At 39.2% G+C, this 21,211-nt stretch overlaps 5 non-coding genes across 5 annotated transcripts; all 5 read left to right on the forward strand.

Annotated features, from left to right (window-relative positions):
* On the forward strand, window positions 1–72 carry TRNAC-GCA (transfer RNA cysteine (anticodon GCA)). Its single transcript has one exon. It is a non-coding gene; the product is annotated as a tRNA-Cys (tRNA).
* Window positions 73–3,478: 3,406 nt separating this feature from the next.
* TRNAC-ACA (transfer RNA cysteine (anticodon ACA)) lies at window positions 3,479–3,550 on the forward strand. The gene has a single exon. It is a non-coding gene; the product is annotated as a tRNA-Cys (tRNA).
* Window positions 3,551–9,140: 5,590 nt separating this feature from the next.
* Window positions 9,141–9,212, forward strand: TRNAC-ACA (transfer RNA cysteine (anticodon ACA)). Its single transcript has one exon. It is a non-coding gene; the product is annotated as a tRNA-Cys (tRNA).
* A 2,108-nt stretch (window positions 9,213–11,320) lies between these two features.
* On the forward strand, window positions 11,321–11,394 carry TRNAC-ACA (transfer RNA cysteine (anticodon ACA)). The gene has a single exon. It is a non-coding gene; the product is annotated as a tRNA-Cys (tRNA).
* Window positions 11,395–12,406: 1,012 nt separating this feature from the next.
* TRNAC-GCA (transfer RNA cysteine (anticodon GCA)) lies at window positions 12,407–12,478 on the forward strand. The gene has a single exon. It is a non-coding gene; the product is annotated as a tRNA-Cys (tRNA).
* The last annotated feature ends 8,733 nt before the right edge of the window (window positions 12,479–21,211 follow it).

Genomic DNA, 21,211 nt, shown 5'->3' on the forward strand with positions numbered 1-21,211 from the left:
GGGGATATAGCTCAGTGGTAGAGCATTTGACTGCAGCTCAAGAGGTCCCTGGTTCAAATCCGGGTGTCCCCTTGCCCCATTTTGATTCTGTTGTTTGTAATTTGGACTTTTCATCAATTCCATTCGGATCATCTTTGACAGAGTCAGTGTTCTCTTGGATATTGCACTTTAATAGCATTTCAGTGTTTCCTGCTCAAAGCCTCTGAGTAAATGCAGTTTTTAACACTCGGCTTGGTATTCCCTTTGGGAAATTTCTGAAACATCATTGATCAATTTTGGTATTCGGCTATTCCTTTCACAGCACTAAACAAAGGGAATGGACTATGAAACCAATTGACAACTTTGTTATACTGTTTGGTGCTTTCTTGTATTGCACTGAAGAAATGGCGTATAAAACTTGGCAGCGAAGCAGTCAATCTATTTCTCATTTCACCTGTGTCTTCAGTCTTACATATATTCCACATATTCCCTGTGCATGCAAAGTATGTGTTTGTTTGAAGCACTTCATTTTTGTGCAACGTAGGAACTATTTAATTTCTCCTTAAAAGCTCTGCCTACGTGCAAGATGTACGAACTATCATTGCAGTTGCAAGAAGGCTGGTCTGAAGAATCAGGCCATTTGCAAACGCAAAATGGCTTTTTCTGATGTATTAAATGGAAGGTATTCGAAAGGGGTGTTTGGGTGTACCTTCCAAATACCGAATTGTAGTGGTACGTAGAAATGTTTTTCCACCATAATTTGGCCCAAAACAATCATACTTCATCACCATCTCCGTGATTGTGGTAACCAATCCTCAAATGATAAGGTGTCCCGTAAAAGCCTCTTCCCCTTTAAGAATGTTTCAAAACAATCATTGTATGTAGAGGCATTGGTCCTATGTACCACTGCCTATTCAAATAAAATAACAAAGAAACAAATAAATCTGTTTTTTAAATGATCCAGTTTTCCTTTAATAAATAATATTAAGGACTACGTCTCCTGTTCCACAGTTTCAAGGTTGTACTTTCTGGCACAACTTAGTATGATCCTCACACTCTTTCATGATGTACTGATATTTTGTCATTCTTATTTTACTGAAAAGCTGGGGATATAGCTCAGTGGTACAGCATTTGACTGCAGATCAAGAGTTCCCTGGTTCAAATCCGGGTGTCCCCTCACCCTATTTTGATTCTGTTGTTTGTAATTGGGACTTTTCATCAATTCCATTGGGATCATCTTTGACAGAGTCAGTGTTCCCTTGGATACTGCACTTTAATAGCATTTCAGTGTTTCCTGCTCAAATCCTGTGAGTAAATGCAGTTTTTAACACTCGGCTTGGTATTCCCTTTGGGAAATTTTTGAAACATCATTGATCAATTTTGGAATTCGGCTCTTCCTTTCACAGCACTAAACAAAGGGAATGGACTATGAAACCAATTGACAACTTTGTTATACTGTTTGCTGCTTTCTTGTATTGCACTGAAGAAATGGCGTATAAAAATTGGCAGCGAAGCAGTCAATCTATTTCTCATTTCACCTGTGTCTTCAGTCTTACATATGTTCCACCTCTTCTCTGTGCATGCAAAGAATGTGTTTGTTTGAAGCACTTCATTTTTGTGCAACGTAGGAACTATTTAATGTCTCCTTAAAAGCTCTGCCTACGTGCAAGATGTACGAACTATCATTGCATTTGCAAGAAGGCTGGTCTGAAGAATCAGGTCATTTGCAAAGGCAAATGGCTTTTTCTGATGTATTAAATGGAAGGTATTCGAAAGGGGTGCTGGGTGTACCTTCCACATACCGAATTGTAGTGGTACGTAGAAATGTTTTTCCACCATAATTTGGGCCAAAACAATCATACTTCATCACCATCTCAGTGATTGTGATAACCAATCCTCAAATGATAAGGTAAAAACCTCTTCCCCTTTAAGAATGTTTCAAAACAATCATTGTATGTAGAGGCATTGGTCCTATGTACCACTGCCTATTCAAATAAAATAACAATGAAACAAATATCTGTTTTTTAAATGATCCAGTTTTCCTTTAATAAATAATATTAAGGACTACTTCTCCTGTTCGACAGTTTCAAGGTTGTACTTTCCGGAACAACTTAGTATGATCCTCTCACCCTTTCATGATGTACTGATATTTTGTCAATCTGATTTTACTGTAAAGCTGGGGATATAGCTCCGTGGCCGAGCATTTGACTGCAGATCAAGAGGTCCCTGGTTCAAATCCTGGTGTCCCCTCACCCAATTTTGATTCTGTTGTTTGTAATTGGGACTTTCCATCAATTCCATTTGGATCATCTTTGACAGAGTCAGTGTTCCCTTGGATATTGCACTTTAATGGCATTACAGTGTTAGCTTCTCAAAACCTATGAGTAAATGCAGTTTTTAACACTCGGCTTGATATTCCCTTTGGGAAATTTCTGAAACATCATTGATCAATTTGGGAATTTGGCTCTTCCTTTCACAGCACTAAACAAAGGGAATGGACTATGAAACCAATTGACAACTTTGTTATACTGTTTGGTGCTTTCTTGTATTGCACTGAAGAAATGGCGTATAAAACTTGGCGGCGAAGCAGTCAATCTATTTCTCATTTCACCTGTGTCATCAGTCTTACATATATTCCACCTCTTCTCTGTGCATGCAAAGTATGTGTTTGTTTGAAGCACTTCATTTTTGTGCAACGTAGGAACTATTTAATTTCTCCTTAAAAGCTCTGCCCACTTGCAAGATGTACGAACTATCATTGCAGTTGCAAGAAGGCTGGTCTGAAGAATCAGGCCATTTGCAAACGCAAAATGGCTTTTTCTGATGTATTAAATGGAAGGTATTCGAAAGGGGTGTTTGGGTGTACCTTCCAAATACCGAATTGTAGTGGTACATAGAAATGTTTTTCCACCGTAATTTGGCCCAAAACAATCATACTTCACCACCATCTCAGTGATTGTGGTAAGGAGAGGAGTTGGCCTAACGGCTAAGGCGCTCGACCTCGGACCTGGGGATCTGGGTTCGAGTCTCAGTAACAACGCCAAAACCCCCTGGGATTCTGGGCAAAAAAAGTAATCTCCCCGTGCCTAAAAATGAATGTGTCTTCGTCCTCATGTAACGTAACTGGTGCTATGTAAAGCGCTCTGATACCTGATTCAGTTCGGGTCTAGTTCGCGCTATATAAAACTCTGCAAAAAAAAAACCTCATATGATAAGGTGTCCAGTAAAAACCTCTTCCCCTTTAAGAATGTTTCAAAACAAACATTTTAAGTGCAGGCATTGGTCCTATGTACCATTGCCTTTTCAAATAAAATACCAATCAAACATATAGATCTTTTTCTTTTTTTAAATGATCCAATTTTATTTTAATAAATATTATTATGAACTACTTCTCCTGTTCCACAGTTTCAAGGTTGTACTTTCCGGCACAACTTAGCATGATCCTCTCACTCTTTCATGATGTACTGATATATTGTCATTCTGATTTTGGCAAACAGATGGAGATATAGCTCAGTGGTAGAGCATTTGACTACAGATCAAGAGGTCCCTTGTTCAAATCCGAGTGTCCCCTCAGACTATTTTGATTCTGGTGTTTGTAATTGTGACTTTTCATGAATTCCATTTGGATCATCTTTGACAGACTCAGTGTTCCCTTGGATGTTACACTTTAATTTCATTACAGTGTCGCTGCTCAAAACTTGTGAGTAAATGCATTTTTTACTGAGGGCTTGGTATTCACTTGGGGAAATTTCTGAAACATCATTGATCTATTTTGGAATTTGGCTCTTCCTTTCACAGCACTAAACAAAGGGAATGGACTATGAAACCAATTGACAAATTTGTTATACTGTTTGGTGCTTTCTTGAATCGCACTAAAGAAATGGCTTAGAATACTGTGCAGCGATGCAGTCAATCTATTTCTCATTTCACCTGTGTCCTCAGTCTTACCTATATTCCACCTCTTCTCTGTGCATCCAAAGTATGTGTTTGTTTGAAGCACTTCATTTTTGTACAACATAGCAACTATTTAATTTCTCCTTAAAAGCTCTGCCTACGTGCAAGATGTTCGAACCCTCGTTGCAGTTGCAAAAAGGCTGGTCTGAAAAATAATGCCATTTGCAATCACAAAGTGGCTTTTTCTTTGGCCTTTTCTGATGTATTAAATCGAAGGTACTTGAAAGGGGTGTTTGGGTGTACCTTCCAAATACCGAATTGTAGTGGTATGTAGAAATGTTTTTCCACCGTAATTTGGCCCAAAACAATCATACTTCAGCACCATCTCAGTGATTGTGGTAACCAATCATCAAATGATAAGGTATGCCGTAAAATCCTCTTCCCCTTTGAGAATGTTTCAAAACAAACATTTTAATTGCAGGCATTGGTTCTATGTACCACTGCCTATTCAAATAAAATACTAATCAAACAAATACATATTTTTTTTAAATGATCCAGTTTTCCTTTAATATATAATATTAAGAACTACTTCTGTTCCACACTTTCAAGGTTGTACTTTCCGGTACAACTTAGCATGATTCTCTCACTCTTTCATGATGTACTGATATTTTGTCATTCTGATTTTACTGATAAGCTTGGGATACAGCTCAGTGGTAGAGCATTTGACTGCAGATCAAGAGGTCCCTGGTTCAAATCCGCGTGTCCCCTCACCCTATTTTGATTCTGTTGTTTGTAATTGGGACTTTTCATCAATTCCAGTTTGATCATCTTTGACAGAGTCAGTGTTCCCTTGGATATTGCACTTTAATAGCATTACAGTGTTTGCTCCTCAAAACCTGTGAGTAAATGCATTTTTTACACTGGGATTGGTATTCCCTTTGGGAACTTTCTGAAACAACATTGATCTATTTTGGCATTCAGCTCTTCCTTTCACAGCACCAAACATAGGGAATGGACTATGAAACCAATTGACAACTTTGTTATACTGTTTGGTGCTTTCTTGTATTGCACTGAAGAAATGGCGTATAAAACTTGGCAGCGAAGCAGTCAATCTATTTCTCATTTCACCTGTGTCTTCAGTCTTACATATATTCCACATATTCCCTGTGCATGCAAAGTATGTGTTTGTTTGAAGCACTTCATTTTTGTGCAACGTAGGAACTATTTAATTTCTCCTTAAAAGCTCTGCCTACGTGCAAGATGTACGAACTATCATGGCAGTTGCAAGAAGGCTGGTCTGAAGAATCAGGCCATTTGCAAACGCAAAATTGCTTTTTCTGATGTATTAAATGGAAGGTATTCGAAAGGTGTGTTTGGGTGTACCTTCCAAATACCGAATTGTAGTGGTATGTAGAAATGTTTTTCCACCATAATTTGGCCCAAAACAATCATACTTCATCACCATCTCCGTGATTGTGGTAACCAATCCTCAAATGATTAGGTGTCCCGTAAAAACCTCTTCCCCTTTAAGAATGTTTCAAAACAATCATTGTATGTAGAGGCATTGGTCCTATGTACCACTGCCTATTCAAATAAAATAACAATGAAACAAATAAATCTGTTTTTTAAATGATCCAGTTTTCCTTTAATAAATAATATTAAGGACTACTTCTCCTGTTCCACAGTTTCAACGTTGTACTTTCTGGCACAACTTAGTATGATCCTCACACTCTTTCATGATCTACTGATATTTTGTCATTCTGATTTTACTGAAAATCTGGGGATAAGCTCAGTGGTAGAGCATTTGACTGCAGATCAAGAGGTCCCTGGTGTAAATCCGGGTGTCCCCTCACCCTCTTTTGATTCTGTTGTTTGTAATTGGGACTTTTCATCAATTCCATTTGGATCATCTTTGACAGAGTCAGTGATCCCTTGGATATTGCACCATAATAGCATTTCAGTGTTTCCTGCTCAAAACCTGTGAGTAAATGCAGTTTTTAACACTCGGCTTGTTATTCCCTTTGGGAAATTTCTGAAACATCATTGATCAATTTTGGAATTCGGCTCTTCCTTTCACAGCATTAAACAAAGGGAATGGACTATGAAACCAATTGACAACTTTGTTATACTGTTTGGTGCTTTCTTGTATTGCACTGAAGAAATGGCGTATAAAACTTGGCAGCGAAGCAGTCAATCTATTTCTCATTTCACCTGTGTCTTCAGTCTTACATATATTCCACCTCTTCTCTGTGCATGCAGAGTATGTGTTTGTTTGAAGCACTTCACTTTTGTGCAACGTAGGAACTATTTAATTTCTCCTTAAAATTTCTGCCTACGTGCAAGATGTACGAACTATCATTGCAGTTGCAAGAAGGCTGGTCTGAAGAATCAGGCCATTCGCAAACGCAAAATGGCTTTTTCTGATGTATTAAATGGAAGGTATTTGAAAGGGGTGTTTGGGTGTACCTTCCAAATACCGAATTGTAGAGGTACGTAGAAATAGTTTTCCACCATATTTTGGCCCAAAACAATCATACTTCATTACCATCTCAGTGATTGTGGTAACCAATCCTCAAATAATAAGGTGTCCCGTAAAAACCTCTTCCCCTTTAAGAATGTTTTGAAAACAATCATTGTATGTAGAGGCACTGGTCCTATGTACGACTGCCTATTCAAATAAAATAACAATGAAACAAATACATCTGTTTTTTAAATGATCCAGTTTTCCTTTAATAAATAATATTAAGGACTACTTCTCCTGTTCCACAGTGTCAAGGTTGTACTTTCTGGCACAACTTAGTAAGATCCTCACACTCTTTCATGATGTACTGATATTTTGTCATTCTGATTTTACTGAACAGCTGGGGATATAGCTCTGTGGTAGAGCATTTGACTGCAGATCAAGAGGTCCCTGGTTCAAATCTGGGTATCCCCTCACCCTATTTTGATTCTGTTGTTTGTAATTGGGACTTTTCATCAATTCCATTTGGATCATCTTTGACAGAGTCAGTGTTCCCTTGGATATTGCACTTTAATAGCATTTCAGTGTTTCCTGCTCAAAACCTGTGAGTAAATGCAGTTTTTAAAACTCGGCTTGTTATTCCCATTGGGAAATTTCTGAAACATCATTGATCAAGTTTGGAATTCAGCTCTTCCTTTCACAGCACTAAACAAAGGGAATGGACTATGAAACCAATTGACAACTTTGTTATACTGTTTGGTGCTTTCCTGTATTGCACTGAAGAAATGGCGTATAAAACTTGGCAGCGAAGCAGTCAATCTATTTCTCATTTCACCTGTGTCTTCAGTCTTACATATATTCCACCTCTTCTCTGTGCATGCAAAGTATGTGTTTGTTTGAAGCACTTCATTTTCGTGCAACGTAGGAACTATTTAATTTCTCCTTAAAAGCTCTGCCTACGTGCAAGATGTACGAACTATCATTGCAGTTGCAAGAAGGCTGGTCTGAAGAATCAGGCCATTTGCAAACGCAAAATGGCTTTTTCTGATGTATTAAATGGAAGGTATTCGAAAGGGGTGTTTGGGTGTACCTTCCAAATACCGAATTGTAGTGGTACATAGAAATGTTTTTCCACCATAATTTGGCCCAAAACAATCATACTTCATCACCATCTCAGTGATTGTGGTAACCAATCCTCAAATGATAGGGTGTCCTGTAAAAACCTCTTCCCCTTTAAGAATGTTTCAAAACAATCATTGTATATAGAGGCATTGGTCCTATGTACCACTGCCTATTCAAATAAAATAGCAATGAAACAAATATCGGTTTTGTAAATGATCCAGTTTTCCTTTAATAAATAATATTAAGGACTACTTCTCCTGTTCCACAGTTTCAAGGTTGTACTTTCCGGAACATCTTAGTACAGGTGATCCTCTCACTCTTTCATGATGTACTGATATTTTGTCATTCTGATTTTCCTGTAAAGCTGGGGATATAGCTCAGTGGTAGAGCATTTGACTGCAGATCAAGAGGTCCCTAGTTCAAATCCTGGTGTCCCCTCACCCTATTTTGATTCTGTTGTTTGTAATTGGGACTTTCCATCAATTCCATTTGGATCATCTTTGACAGAGTCAGTGTTCCCTTTGATATTGCACTTTAATGGCATTACAGTATTTGCTTCTCAAAACCTGTGAGTAAATGCAGTTTTTAACACTCGGCTTGGTATTCCCTTTGGGAAATTTCTGAAACATTATTGATCAATTTTAGAATTCGGCTCTTCCTTTCACAGCACTAAACAAAGGGAATGGACTATGAAACCAATTGACAACTTTGTTATACTGTTTGGTGGTTTCTTGTATTGCACTGAAGAAATGGCGCATAAAACTTGGCAGCGAAGCAGCTAATCTATTACTCATTTCACCTGTGTCTTCAGTCTTATATATATTCCACCTCTTCTCCGTGCATGCAAAGTATGTGTTTGTTTGAAGCACTTCATTTTTGTGCAACGTAGGAACTATTTAATTTCTCCTGAAAAGCTCTGCCTATGTGCAAGATGTACGAACTATCATTGCAGTTGCAAGAAGGCTGGTCTGAAAAATCAGGCCATTTGCAAACTCAAAATGGCTTTTTCTGATGTATTAAATCGAAGGTATTCGAAAGGGGTGTTTGAGTGTACCTTCCAAATACCGAATTGTAGTGGTACGTAGAAATGTTTTTCCACCGTAATTTGGCCCATAACAATCATACTTCACCACTATCTCAGTGATTGTGGTAAGGAGAGGAGTTAGCCTAATGGCTAAGGCGCTCGACCTCGGACCTGGGGATCTGGGTTCGAGTCTTGATAACGACGCTAAAACCTCCTGTGATTCTGGGCAAATAACTTAATCTCCCCGTGCCTAAAAATGAATGTGTGTATGTCCTCATGTAACGTAACCGGTGCTATGTAAAGCGCTCTGATACCTGATTCAGTTCGGGTCTAGTTCGCGCTATTTAAAACTCTGCAAAAAAAAAAAAAATGGTAAGGTGTCCAGTAAAAATCTCTTCCCCTTTGAGAATGTTTCAAAACAAACATTTTAAGTGCAGGCATTGGTCCTATGTACCATTGCCGTTTCAAATAAAATACCAATCAAACATATACATCTTTTTCTTTTTTTAAATGATCCAATTTTATTTTAATAAATATTATTATGAACTACTTCTCCTGTTCCACAGTTTCAAGGTTGTACTTTCCGGCACAACTTAGCATGATCCTCTCACTCTTTCATGATGTACTGATATATTGTCATTCTGATTTTGGCACACAGATGGGGATATAGCTCAGTGGTAGAGCATTTGACTACAGATCAAGAGGTCCCTTGTTCAAATCCGAGTGTCCCCTCAGACTATTTTGATTCTGGTGTTTGTAATTGTGACTTTCATGAATTCCATTTGGATCATCTTTGACAGAGTCAGTGTTCCCTTGGATGTTACACTTTAATAGCATTACAGTGTCGCTGCTCAAAACTTGTGAGTAAATGCATTTTTTACTCAGGGCTTGGTATTCCCTTGGTATTCCCTTGGGGGAATTTCTGAATTTCTGAAACATCATTGATCTATTTTGGAATTCGGCTCTTCCTTTCACAGCACTATACAAAGGGAATGAACTATGAAACCAATTGACTAATTTGTTTTACTTTTTGGTGCTTTCTTGAATCGCACTAAAGAAATGGCTTAGAATACTGTGCAGCGATGCAGTCAATCTATTTATCATTTCACCTGTGTCCTCAGTCTTACCTATATTCCACCTCTTCTCTGTGCATCCAAAGTATGTGTTTGTTTGAAACACTTCATTTTTGTACAACATAGCAACTATTTAATTTCTCCTTAAAAGCTCTGCCTACGTGCAAGATATACGAACCCTCGTTGCAGTTGCAAAAAGACTGGTCTGAAAAATAATGCCATTTGCAATCACAAAGTGGCTTTTTCTGAGGCCTTTTCTGATGTATTAAATCGAAGGTACTTGAAAGGGGTGTTTGGGTGTACCTTCCAAATACCGAATTGTAGTGGTATGTAGTGGTAGTGGTATGTAGTGGTTTTTCCACCGTAATTTGGCCCAAAACAATCATACTTCAGCACCATCTCAGTGATTGTGGTAACCAATCATCAAATGATAAGGTATGCCGTAAAATCCTCTCCCCCTTTGAGAATGTTTCAAAACAAACATTTTAATTGCAGGCATTGGTCCTATGTACCACTGCCTATTCAAATAAAATACCAATCAAAGAAATACATCTTTTTTTTAAATGATCCAGTTTTCCTTTAATATATAATATTAAGAACTACTTCTGTTCCACACTTTCAAGGTTGTACTTTCCGGTACAACTTAGCATGATCCTCTCACTCTTTCATAATGTAATTTGTCATTCTGATTTTACTGATAAGTTTGGGATACAGCTCAGTGGTAGAGCATTTGACTGCAGATCAAGAGGTCCCCTCACCCTATTTTGATTCTGTTGTTTGTAATTGGGACATTTCATCAATTCCATTTGGATCATCTTTGACAGAGTCAGTGTTCCCTTGGATATTGCACTTTAATAGCATTTCAGTGTTTCCTACGCAAAACCTGTGAGTAAATGCAGTTTTTAAAACTCAGCTTGTTATTCCCTTTGGGAAATTTCTGAAACATCATTGATCAATTTTGGAATTCGGCTCTTCCTTTCACAGCACTAAACAAAGGGAATGGACTATGAAACCAATTGACAACTTTGTTATACTGTTTGGTGCTTTCTTGTATTGCACTGAAGAAATGGCGTATAAAACTTGGCAGCGAAGCAGTCAATCTATTTCTCATTTCACCTGTGTCTTCAGTCTTACATATATTCCACCTCTTCTCTGTGCATGCAAAGTATGTGTTTGTTGGAAGCACTTCATTTTCGTGCAACGTAGGAACTATTTAATTTCTCCTTAAAAGCTCTGCCTAAGTGCAAGATGTACGAACTATCATTGCAGTTGCAAGAAGGCTGGTCTGAAGAATCAGGCCATTTGCAAACGCAAAATGGCTTTTTCTGATGTATTAAATGGAAGGTATTCGAAAGGGGTGTTTGGGTGTACCTACCAAATACCGAATTGTAGTGGTACGTAGAAATGTTTTTCCACCATAATTTGGCCCAAAACAATCATACTTCATCACCATCTAAGTGATTGTGGTAACCAATCCTCAAAAGATAAGTTGTCCCGTAAAAACCTCTTCCGCTTTAAGAATGTTTCAAAACAATCATTGTATGTAGAGGCATTGGTCCTATGCACCACTGCCTATTCAAATAAAATAACAATGAAACAAATAAATGTGTTTTTTAAATGATCCAGTTTTCCATTAATAAATAATATTAAGGACTACTTCTCCTGTTCCACAGTTTCAAGGTTGTACCTTCTGGCACAACTTAGTATGATCCTCACACTCTTTCATGATGTACTGATATTTTGTCATTTTGATTTTACTGAAAAGCTGGGGATATAGCTCAGTGGTAGAGCATTTGACTACAGATCAAGAGGTCCCTGGTTCAAATCCTGGTGATCCTTCACCCAATTTTGATTCTGTTGTTTGTAATTGGGACATTTCATCAATTCTATTTGGATCATCTTTGACAGAGTCAGTGTTCCCTTGGATATTGCACTTTAATAGCATTTCAGTGTTTCCTGCTCAAAACCTGTGAGTGAATGCAGTTTTTAACAGTCGGCTTGTTATTCCCTTTGGGAAATTTCTGAAACATCATTGATCAATTTTGGAATTCGGCTCTTCCTTTCACAGCACTAAACAAACGGAATGGACTATGAAACCAATTGACAACTTTGTTAGACTGTTTGGTGCTTTCTTGTATTGCACTGAAGAAATGGCGTATAAAACTTGGCAGCGAAGCAGTCAATCTATTTCTTATTTCACCTGTGTCTTCAGTCTTACATATATTCCACCTCTTCTCTGTGCATGCAAAGTATGTGTTTGTTTGAAGCACTTCATTTTTGTGCAACGTAGGAACTATTTAATTTCTCCTTAAAAGCTCTGCCTACGGGCAAGATGTACGAACTATCATTGCAGTTGCAAGAAGGCTGGTCTGAAGAATCAGGCCATTTGCAAACGCAAAATGGCTTTTTCTGATGTATTAAATGGAAGGTATTCGAAAGGGGTGTTTGGGTGTACCTTCCAAATACCGAATTGTAGTGGTACATAGAAATGTTTTTCCACCATAATTTGGCCCAAAACAATCATACTTCATCACCATCTCAGTGATTGTGGTAACCAATCCTCAAATTATAGGGTGTCCCGTAAAAACCTCTTCCCCTTTAAGAATGTTTCAAAACAATCATTGTATATAGAGGCATTGGTCCTATGTACCACTGCCTATTCAAATAAAATAGCAATGAAACAAATATCTGTTTTGTAAATGATCCAGTTTTCCTTTAATAAATAATATTAAGGACTACTTCTCCTGTTCCACAGTTTCAAGGTTGTACTTTCCGGAACAACTTAGTACAGGTGATCCTCTCACTCTTTCATGATGTACTGATATTTTGTCATTCTGATTTTCCTGTAAAGCTGGGGATATAGCTCAGTGGTAGAGCATTTGACTGCAGATCAAGAGGTCCCTGGTTCAAATCCTGGTGTCCCCTCACCCTATTTTGATTCTGTTGTTTGTAATTGGGACTTTCCATCAATTCCATTTGGATCATCTTTGACAGAGTCAGTGTTCCCTTGGATATTGCACTTTAATGGCATTACAGTATTTGCTTCTCAAAACCTGTGAGTAAATGCAGTTTTTAACACTCGGCTTGGTATTCCCTTTGGGAAATTTCTGAAACATTATTGATCAATTTTGGAATTCGGCTCTTCCTTTCACAGCACTAAACATAGGGAATAGACTATGAAACCAATTGACAACTTTGTTATACTGTTTGGTGCTTTATTTTATTTTATTTTATATTCCTATATAGCGCCTGACTAGACTCCCGAAGGGGTATCTCCGCGCTTTTTGCAAGTGGTAGAATATAACTCATAGTGACCATGAAACAATGAAGGATTATTGCTCAAAGGAGATTAATTGCTTGTGAATAGGTGAGTTTTGAGAATCTTTCGGAAGGCCAGATGGTTGGTATGTGATCTCAGTGTGAGAGGAAGTGAATTCCAGAGCTTTGGTCCTGCGTGGGCTAGAGCACGGCCTCCTTGCCTGGCCTTTTTTATTCTAGAAACCTGTAGCAACTGAAGGTTGCTGGATCGTAAAGAACGTCCAGGAACATAAGGTTGAAAGATTTTAGTCAGGTATTTGGGGCCGGTGCCTATTAGACACTTGTGAATGGTGCATAGGGTCTTAAATTGTACTAGTTTTCGCACTGGGAGCCAGTGGAGTTTAGTCAGCAGGGGGCGGGAGGGAGTCCTAGGTGGAACATTCAGGACAATCCTTGCCGCAGTGTTTTGGACTACCTGTAGCCTATTGAGTTGTTCTTCGTTTGCTTCTAAGAGCAGACCATTACAGTAGTCCACTCTGCTAATGACTAGCGCCTGGACGAGTGTTTTTCTGTGACAGTCTGGCAAATAAGGGAAGACCCTCCTTAACTGTCCAATGGCCCGAAAGCATGTACCAGCCACTTCGTTAACGTGGTCTTTTAGTGTGAGTGCCTGATCTAGTAGCACCCCCAAGTTTTTAACAGTATGCTTAGGACTGGGAACAGGTCCCAGTTCCGGGGGCCACCACTCAGGGGACCAAAGTGTTGATGCTTGCCCAAACAACATAACTTCTGTTTTCCCTACATTGCACTGAAGGCAGTTTGATGACATCCACTACGATACTGCCCTCATTCCGTCTGCAAATGATTTTCTTAATGCAGGCGTCAAGGTTTTAAAGGGAAACAGGAGTTGGGTGTCGTCGGCGTACGACACCGGGGTGAACCCAAAAGATCTTACTAAGTTGGCCAAGGGGGCCACATACACATTAAATAGTGTAGGGCTCAGGCATGAGCCCTGTGGCACTCCCTTGTTTAGCTCCCTAGAGGTGGATTAATGGGAGCCCAGCCTGACTTCTTGAGAGCGGCCGGACAAGAAACTCTCCATCCAGGACAGAGCTACGCCCCCCAGGCCTACATCCCTTAGACGGCCGAGAAGCACCTTATGTGACACCGTATCAAAAGCGGCGGAAAGATCCAACAGCACCAGAATCATAGAGCTTCCCCCGTCCAGTGCCATTCTGATGTTATTGGTCACTGTTTGGAGGGCTGATTCGGTGCTGTGGTTGGGCCTGAACCCAGATTGTGAATAGTCCAGGCCCTCCGTTGCTTCAAGGTGTTTGGATAGATAGGTGTTTACGTGCTTCTCTGCTAACTTGCCGATGTATGGCAAGAGGGAGATATGGCATAGGTTTGAGAAGTCTGACCACGGAGATGCCGCTTTTTTTCTTATTGGGTTTACCACCGCCTTTTTCCATTCCGCAGGGACCTGTCCCTCCGTAAGGGAGATGTTAATCACGGTTTGTATGGAGGGGCCAAGGAGGGAGATCAGGGGGGCAACCATTTTAGCAGGGAGAAGGTCATTGGGGGACCCTGATTTTATGTGGGTAATAAGAGGGAGAAGGTCTGTATTACCAATAGGTGCAAATGATAGCAGAGAATGTTTCTTTTGATTAGGCAGGTTGAAGGAGGGGAGCTTATTATTGTTTCCCATGTTGTTAGATGCTATTATTCTTTCGTAAATAAGATGATTTTATCTTCAAAGAACCGTGAAATTTCGTCACAAAGAGTCTGCGCAAAGTCATCGGAGCTTTCGCAGGCTGTGGGTTTTACGAAATTTTGTAAAATTTTAAAAAGCTCCCTAGGGCAATTACCCGCTTCTGCTAGTTGTTGCGTCAGACAAGTCTTCCTAGCTTGCTTTATATTTTTGTAATAGGTTGATTGAGCTTCCAAGAAGGTTTTTTGGTTCTCCTTGGTTTTCAGTTTCCTCCACGCTTTTTCAGCTCGCCTACACTTCTGCTTTTCTACTCTAAGTTCTTGTGTGTACCAATTTTCTTGTTTGGAGGAAGGGTATTGTTTGTGTAGCTTTAATGGAGCCAAGATATCAATGGCTTGCTTAAGTGAAGCATTGAGTTTAGCTAGTGCTGTGTCTGCTGTGTCTTCCCCCAATATGGTAGGTTGTTTCCAAATTTCCCGCAATTTTTCCGCTGAGACTTTATGCCATTGGCGACGCAAAATAGGTGGAAGTGATGTTTGGTTGAAGGTTTTTTTTGGAGCCAATAGAGTAAACTCGATCAGAAAATGGTCAGACCATGGAATCTCTCTGGCTGGGGAGCAGCTTATTTTAGTACAATTACAGAAAAGTAAGTTTAAAGTGTGGCCGCCTTTGTGCGTGGCCCCATTATTCTGTATTTTTACACCCAGGTTGGAGAGGTCGGTAGTCAAGGAGATAGATTCGGGGAGCGCTGGATTATCCACATGAATATTAAAATCTCCCAGGAGGATGAAGTCCTCTTTAGATTTAAGGTGGGGAGCTAAAAGCTCCAGGAGGGAGAGAGCAAAGTCTGGATTGGATCCTGGCTAGCGATATACTAAGGCACCTTTCCAGGAAATGTGGCCTGCCGAGGCAATTTTAAAGATCATGATTTCTAACTGTGGGCTGTGATGTTGTTCAAGAATCGTGACCTTTATTTCATCTTTATGTATTATGGCCAGGCCACCGCCTGTTTTTTTTTCTCGGTCTAAATGCCTAAATTTATACCCAGATGGAATCCCCATCACTATGGCTGTAACCGTGTGTGGTTTCATCCACGTCTCTGTGAGGAAGCATATATCTGGCTGTGTTGTATAAACTAGGTCCCATATTTGATGTTGGTGCTTGGGTAGGGATCGGACATTTAGAAGGAAGCTCTTTAATCGTTCTAAGGAAGTGCTTTCCTCTGTGTGTGTCCCGATGTCAGGAGGTTGGAACCGGCATTGTAAATACGAGAAACAACCCTCTAGGCTCTGTATTTTAATGCAGCAGCCATCTATAGGTTTCAGGTCTACTAATGTTTGGGCAGAGTAAATGATTTTAGGTTGCCTCATACCTGTGGAAGCGGGACGAGGGGAAGCAGAGTCCATGGCCCCTGTGCCCCGTCCTGTCACGGACGTGCACAGACGGGCAGCTCTTTGGCGGGTCTTCGGCGGGGCTGCGCGCGATCGCTGCGCACTCAAGGGGGTGCGAGGGCTAAATAGCCCTTTCTTGTATTGCGCTGAAGAAATGGCGTATAATACTTGGCAGCGAAGCAGTCAATCTATTTCTCATTTCACCTGTGTCTTCAGTCTTACATATATTCCACCTCTTCTCTGTGCATGCAAAGTATGTGTTTGTTTGAAGAACTTAATTTTTGTGCAACGTAGGAACTATTTAATTTCTCCTTTAAAGCTCTGCCTACGTGCAAGATGTACGAACTATCATTGCAGTTGCAAGAAGGCTGGTCTGAAAATTCAGGCCAATTGCAAACTCAAAATGGCTTTTTCTGATGTATTAAATCGAAGGTATTCGAAAGGGGTGTTTGGGTGTACCTTCCAAATACCGAATTGTAGTGGTACGTAGAAATGTTTTTCCACGGTAATTTGGCCCAAAACAATCATACTTCACCACCATCTCAGTGATTGTGGTAACCAATCATCAAATGATAAGGTATGCCGTAAAATCCTCTTCCCCTTTGAGAATGTTTCAAAACAAACATTTTAATTGCAGGCATTGGTCCTATGTACCACTGCCTATTCAAATAAAATACCAATCAAACAAATACATCTTTTTTTAAATGATCCAGTTTTCCTTTAATATATAATATTAAGAACTACTTCTGTTCCACACTTTCAAGGTTGTACTTTCAGGTACAACTTAGCATGATCCTCTCACTCTTTCATGATGTACTGAAATTTTGTCATTCTGACTTTACTGAAAAGCTTGGGATATAGCTCAGTGGTAGAGCATTTGACTGCAGATCAAGAGGCCCCTGGTTCAAATCTGGGTGTCCCCTCACCCGATGTTGATTCTGTTGTTTGTAATTGGGACTTTTCATCAATTCCATTTGGATCATCTTTGACAGAGTCAGTGTTCCCTTGGATCTTGCACTTTAAAAGCATTACAGTGTTTGCTCCTCAAAACCTGTGAGTAAATGCATTTTTTACACTGGGCTTGGTATTCCCTTTGGGAACTTTCTGAAACAACATTGATCTATTTTGGCATTCAGCTCTTCCTTTCACAGCACCAAACATAGGGAATAGACTATGAAACCAATTGACAACTTTGTTATACTGTTTGGTGCTTTCTTGTAAGGCACTGAAGAAATGGCTTAGAATACTGGGCAGCGAAGCAGTCAATCTATCTCTCATTTCACCCGTGTCTTCAGTCTTACATATATTCCACCTCTTCTCTGTGCATGCAAAGTATGTGTTTGAAGCACTTCATTTTTGTGCAACGTAGGAACTATTTAATTTCTCCTTAAAACTTCTGCCTACGTGCAAGATGTACGTACTATCATTGCAGTTGCAAGTAAGGCTGGTCTGAAGAATCAGGCCATTTGCAAACGCAAAATAGCTTTTTTCTGATGTATTAAATGGAAGGTATGCGAAAGGGGTGTTTGGGTGTACCTTCCAAATACCGAATTGTAGTGGTACATAGAAATGTTTTTCCACCATAATTTGGCCCAAAACAATCATACTTATTTATTTTTTATTTATTTAAAGTTTTTGTGATTGTGGTTACCAATCCTCAAATGATAAGGTGACCCGTAAAAACCTCTTTCCCTTTAAGAATGTTTCAAAACAATCATTGTATGTAGAGGCATTGGTCCTATGTACCACTGCCTATTCAGATAAAATAACAATGAAACAAATAAATCTGTTTTTAAATGATCCAGTTTTACTTTAATAAATAATATTAAGGACTACTTCTCCTGTTCCACAGTTTCAAGGTTGTACTTTCTGGCACAACTTAGTATGATCCTCACACTCTTTCATGATGTACTGATATTTTGTCATTCTGATGTTACTGAAAAGCTGGGGATATAGCTCAGTGGTAGAGCATTTGACTGCAGATCAAGAGGTCACTCGTTCAAATCCGGGTGTCCCCTCACCCTATTTTGATTCTGTTGTTTGTAATTGGGACTTTTCATCAATTCCATTTGGATCATCTTTGACAGAGTCAGTGTTTCCTTGGATATTGCACTTTAATAGCATTTCAGTGTTTCCTACTCAAAACCTGTGAGTAAATGCAGTTTTTAACACTCAGCTTGCTATTCCCTTTGGGAAATTTCTGAAACATCATTGATCAATTTTGGAATTTGGCTCTTCCTTTCACAGCACTAAACAAAGGGAATGGACTATGAAACCAATTGACAACTTTGTTATACTGTTTGGTGCTTTCTTGTATTGCACTGAAGAAATGGCTTAGAATACTGTGCAGCGATGCAGTCAATCTATTTCTCATTTCACCTGTGTCCTCAGTCTTACCTATATTCCACCTCTTCTCTGTGCATCCAAAGTATGTGTTTGCTTGAAGCACTTCATTTTTGTACAACATAGCAACTATTTAACTTCTCCTTAAAAGCTCTGTCTACGTGCAAGATGTACGAACCCTCGTTGCAGTTGCAAAAAGGCTGGTCTGAAAAATAATGCCATTTACAATCACAAAGTGGCTTTTTCTGAGGCCTTTTCTGATGTATTAAATCGAAGGTACTTGAAAGGGGTGTTTGGGTGAACCTTCCAAATACCGAATTGTAGTGGTATGTAGAAATGTTTTTCCACCGTAATTTGTCCCAAAACAATCATACTTCAGCACCAGCTCAGTGATTGTGGTAACCAATCATCAAATGATAAGGTATGCCGTAAAATCCTCTTCCCCTTTGAGAATGTTTCAAAACAAACATTTTATTTGCAGGCATTGGTCCTATGTACCTCTGCCTATTCAAATAAAATACCAATCAAACAAATACATCTTTTTTTAAATGATCCAGTTTTCCTTTAATATATAATATTAAGAACTACTTCTGTTCCACACTTTCAAGGTTGTTCTTTCCGGTACAACTTAGCATGATCCTCTCACTCTTTCATTATGTACTGATATTTTGTCATTCTGACTTTACTGAAAAGCTTGGGATATAGCTCAGTGGTAGAGCATTTGACTGCAGATCAAGAGGTCCCTGGTTCAAATCCGGGTGTCCCCTCACCCGATTTTGATTCTGTTGTTTGTAATTGGGACTTTTCATCAATTCCATTTGGATCATCTTTGACAGAGTCAGTGTTCCCTTGGATATTGCACTTTAAAAGCATTACAGTGTTTGCTCCTCAAAACCTGTGAGTAAATGCATTTTTTACACTGGGCTTGGTATTACCTTTGGGAACTTTCTGAAACAACATTGATCTATTTTGGCATTCAGCTCTTCCTTTCACAGCACCAAACATAGGGAATAGACTATGAAACCAATTGACAACTTTGTTATACTGTTTGGTGCTTTCTTGTATTGCACTGAAGAAATGGCGTAGAATACTGGGCAGCGAAGCAGTCAATCTATCTCTCATCTCACCCGTGTCTTCAGTCTTACATATATTCCACCTCTTCTCTGTGCATGCAAAGTATGCGTTTGTTTGAAGCACTTCATTTTTGTGCAACGTAGGAACTATTTAATTTCTCCTTAAAACGTCTGCCTACGTGCAAGATGTACGAACTATCATTGCAGTTGCAAGTAAGGCTGGTCTGAAGAATCAGGCCATTTGCAAACGCAAAATAGCTTTTTCTGGTGTATTAAATGGAAGGTATATGAAAGGGGTGTTTGGGTGTACCTTCCAAATACCGAATTGTAGTGGTACATAGAAATGTTTTTCCACCATAATTTGTCCCAAAACAATCATACTTCATCACCATCTCAGTGATTGTGGTAACCAATCCTCAAATGATAAGGTGTCCCGTAAAAACCTCTTCCCCCTTTAAGAATGTTTCAAAACAATCATTGTATGTAGAGGCATTGGTCCTATGTACCACTGCCTGTTCAAATAAAATAACAATGAAACAAATATCTGTTTTTTGAATGATCCTGTTTTCCTTTAATAAATAATATTAAGGACTACTTCTCCTGTTCCACAGTTTCAAGGTTGTACTTTCCGGAACAACTTAGTATGATCCTCTCACTCTTTCATGATGTACTGATATTTTGTCATTCTGATTTTACTGTAAAGCTGGGGATATAGCTCAGTGGTAGAGCATTTGACTGCAGATCAAGAGGTCCCTGGTTCAAATCCTGGTGATCCTTCACCATATTTTGATTCTGTTGTTTGTAATTGGGACTTTTCATCAATTCCATTTGGATCATCTTTGACATAGTCAGTGTTCCCTTGGATATTGGACTTTAATAGCATTTCAGTGTTTCCTGCTCAAAGCTTGTGAGTAAATGCAGTTTTTAACACTCGGCTTGGTATTCCCTTTGGGAAATTTCTGAAACATCATTGATCAATTTTGGAATTCGGCTCTTCCTTTCACAGCACTAAACAAAGGGAATGGACTATGAAACCAATTGACAACTTTGTTATACTGTTTGGTGCTTTCTTGTATTGCACTGAAGAAATGGCGTATAAAACTTGGCGGCGAAGCAGCCAATCTATTTCTCATTTCACCTGTGTCTTCAATCTTACATATATTCCACCTCTTCTCTGTGCATGAAAAGTATGTGTTTGTTTGAAGCACTTCATTTTTGTGCAACATAGGAACTATTTAATTTCTCCTTAAAAGCTCTGCCTACGTGCAAGATGTACGAACTATCATTGCAGTTGCAAGAAGGCTGGTCTGAAGAATCAGGCCATTTGCAAACGCAAAATGGCTTTTTCTGATGTATTAAATGGAAGGTATTCGAAAGGGGTGTTTGGGTGTACCTTCCAAGTACCGAATTATAGTGGTACGTAGAAATGTTTTTCCACCATAATTTGGCCCAAAACAATCATACTTCATCGCCATCTCAGTGATTGTGGTAACCAATCCTCAAATGATAAGGTGTCCCGTAAAAACCTCTTCCCCCTTTAAGAATGTTTCAAAACAATCATTGTATGTAGAGGCATTGGTCCTATGTACCACTGCCTGTTCAAATAAAATAACAATGAAACAAATATCTGTTTTTTAAATGATCCTGTTTTCCTTTAATAAATAATATTAAGGACTACTTCTCCTGTTCCACAGTTTCAAGGTTGTACTTTCCGGAACAACTTAGTATGATCCTCTCACTCTTTCATGATGTACTGATATTTTGTCATTCTGATTTTACTGTAAAGTTGGGGATATAGCTCAGTGGTAGAGCATTTGACTGCAGATCAAGAGGTCCCTGGTTCAAATCCTGGTGATCCTTCACCCTATTTTGATTCTGTTGT

This window comes from Lissotriton helveticus, chromosome 1_2, assembly GCF_964261635.1.
Source record: "Lissotriton helveticus chromosome 1_2, aLisHel1.1, whole genome shotgun sequence".
In the NCBI taxonomy this organism is placed as follows: domain Eukaryota; kingdom Metazoa; phylum Chordata; class Amphibia; order Caudata; family Salamandridae; genus Lissotriton; species Lissotriton helveticus.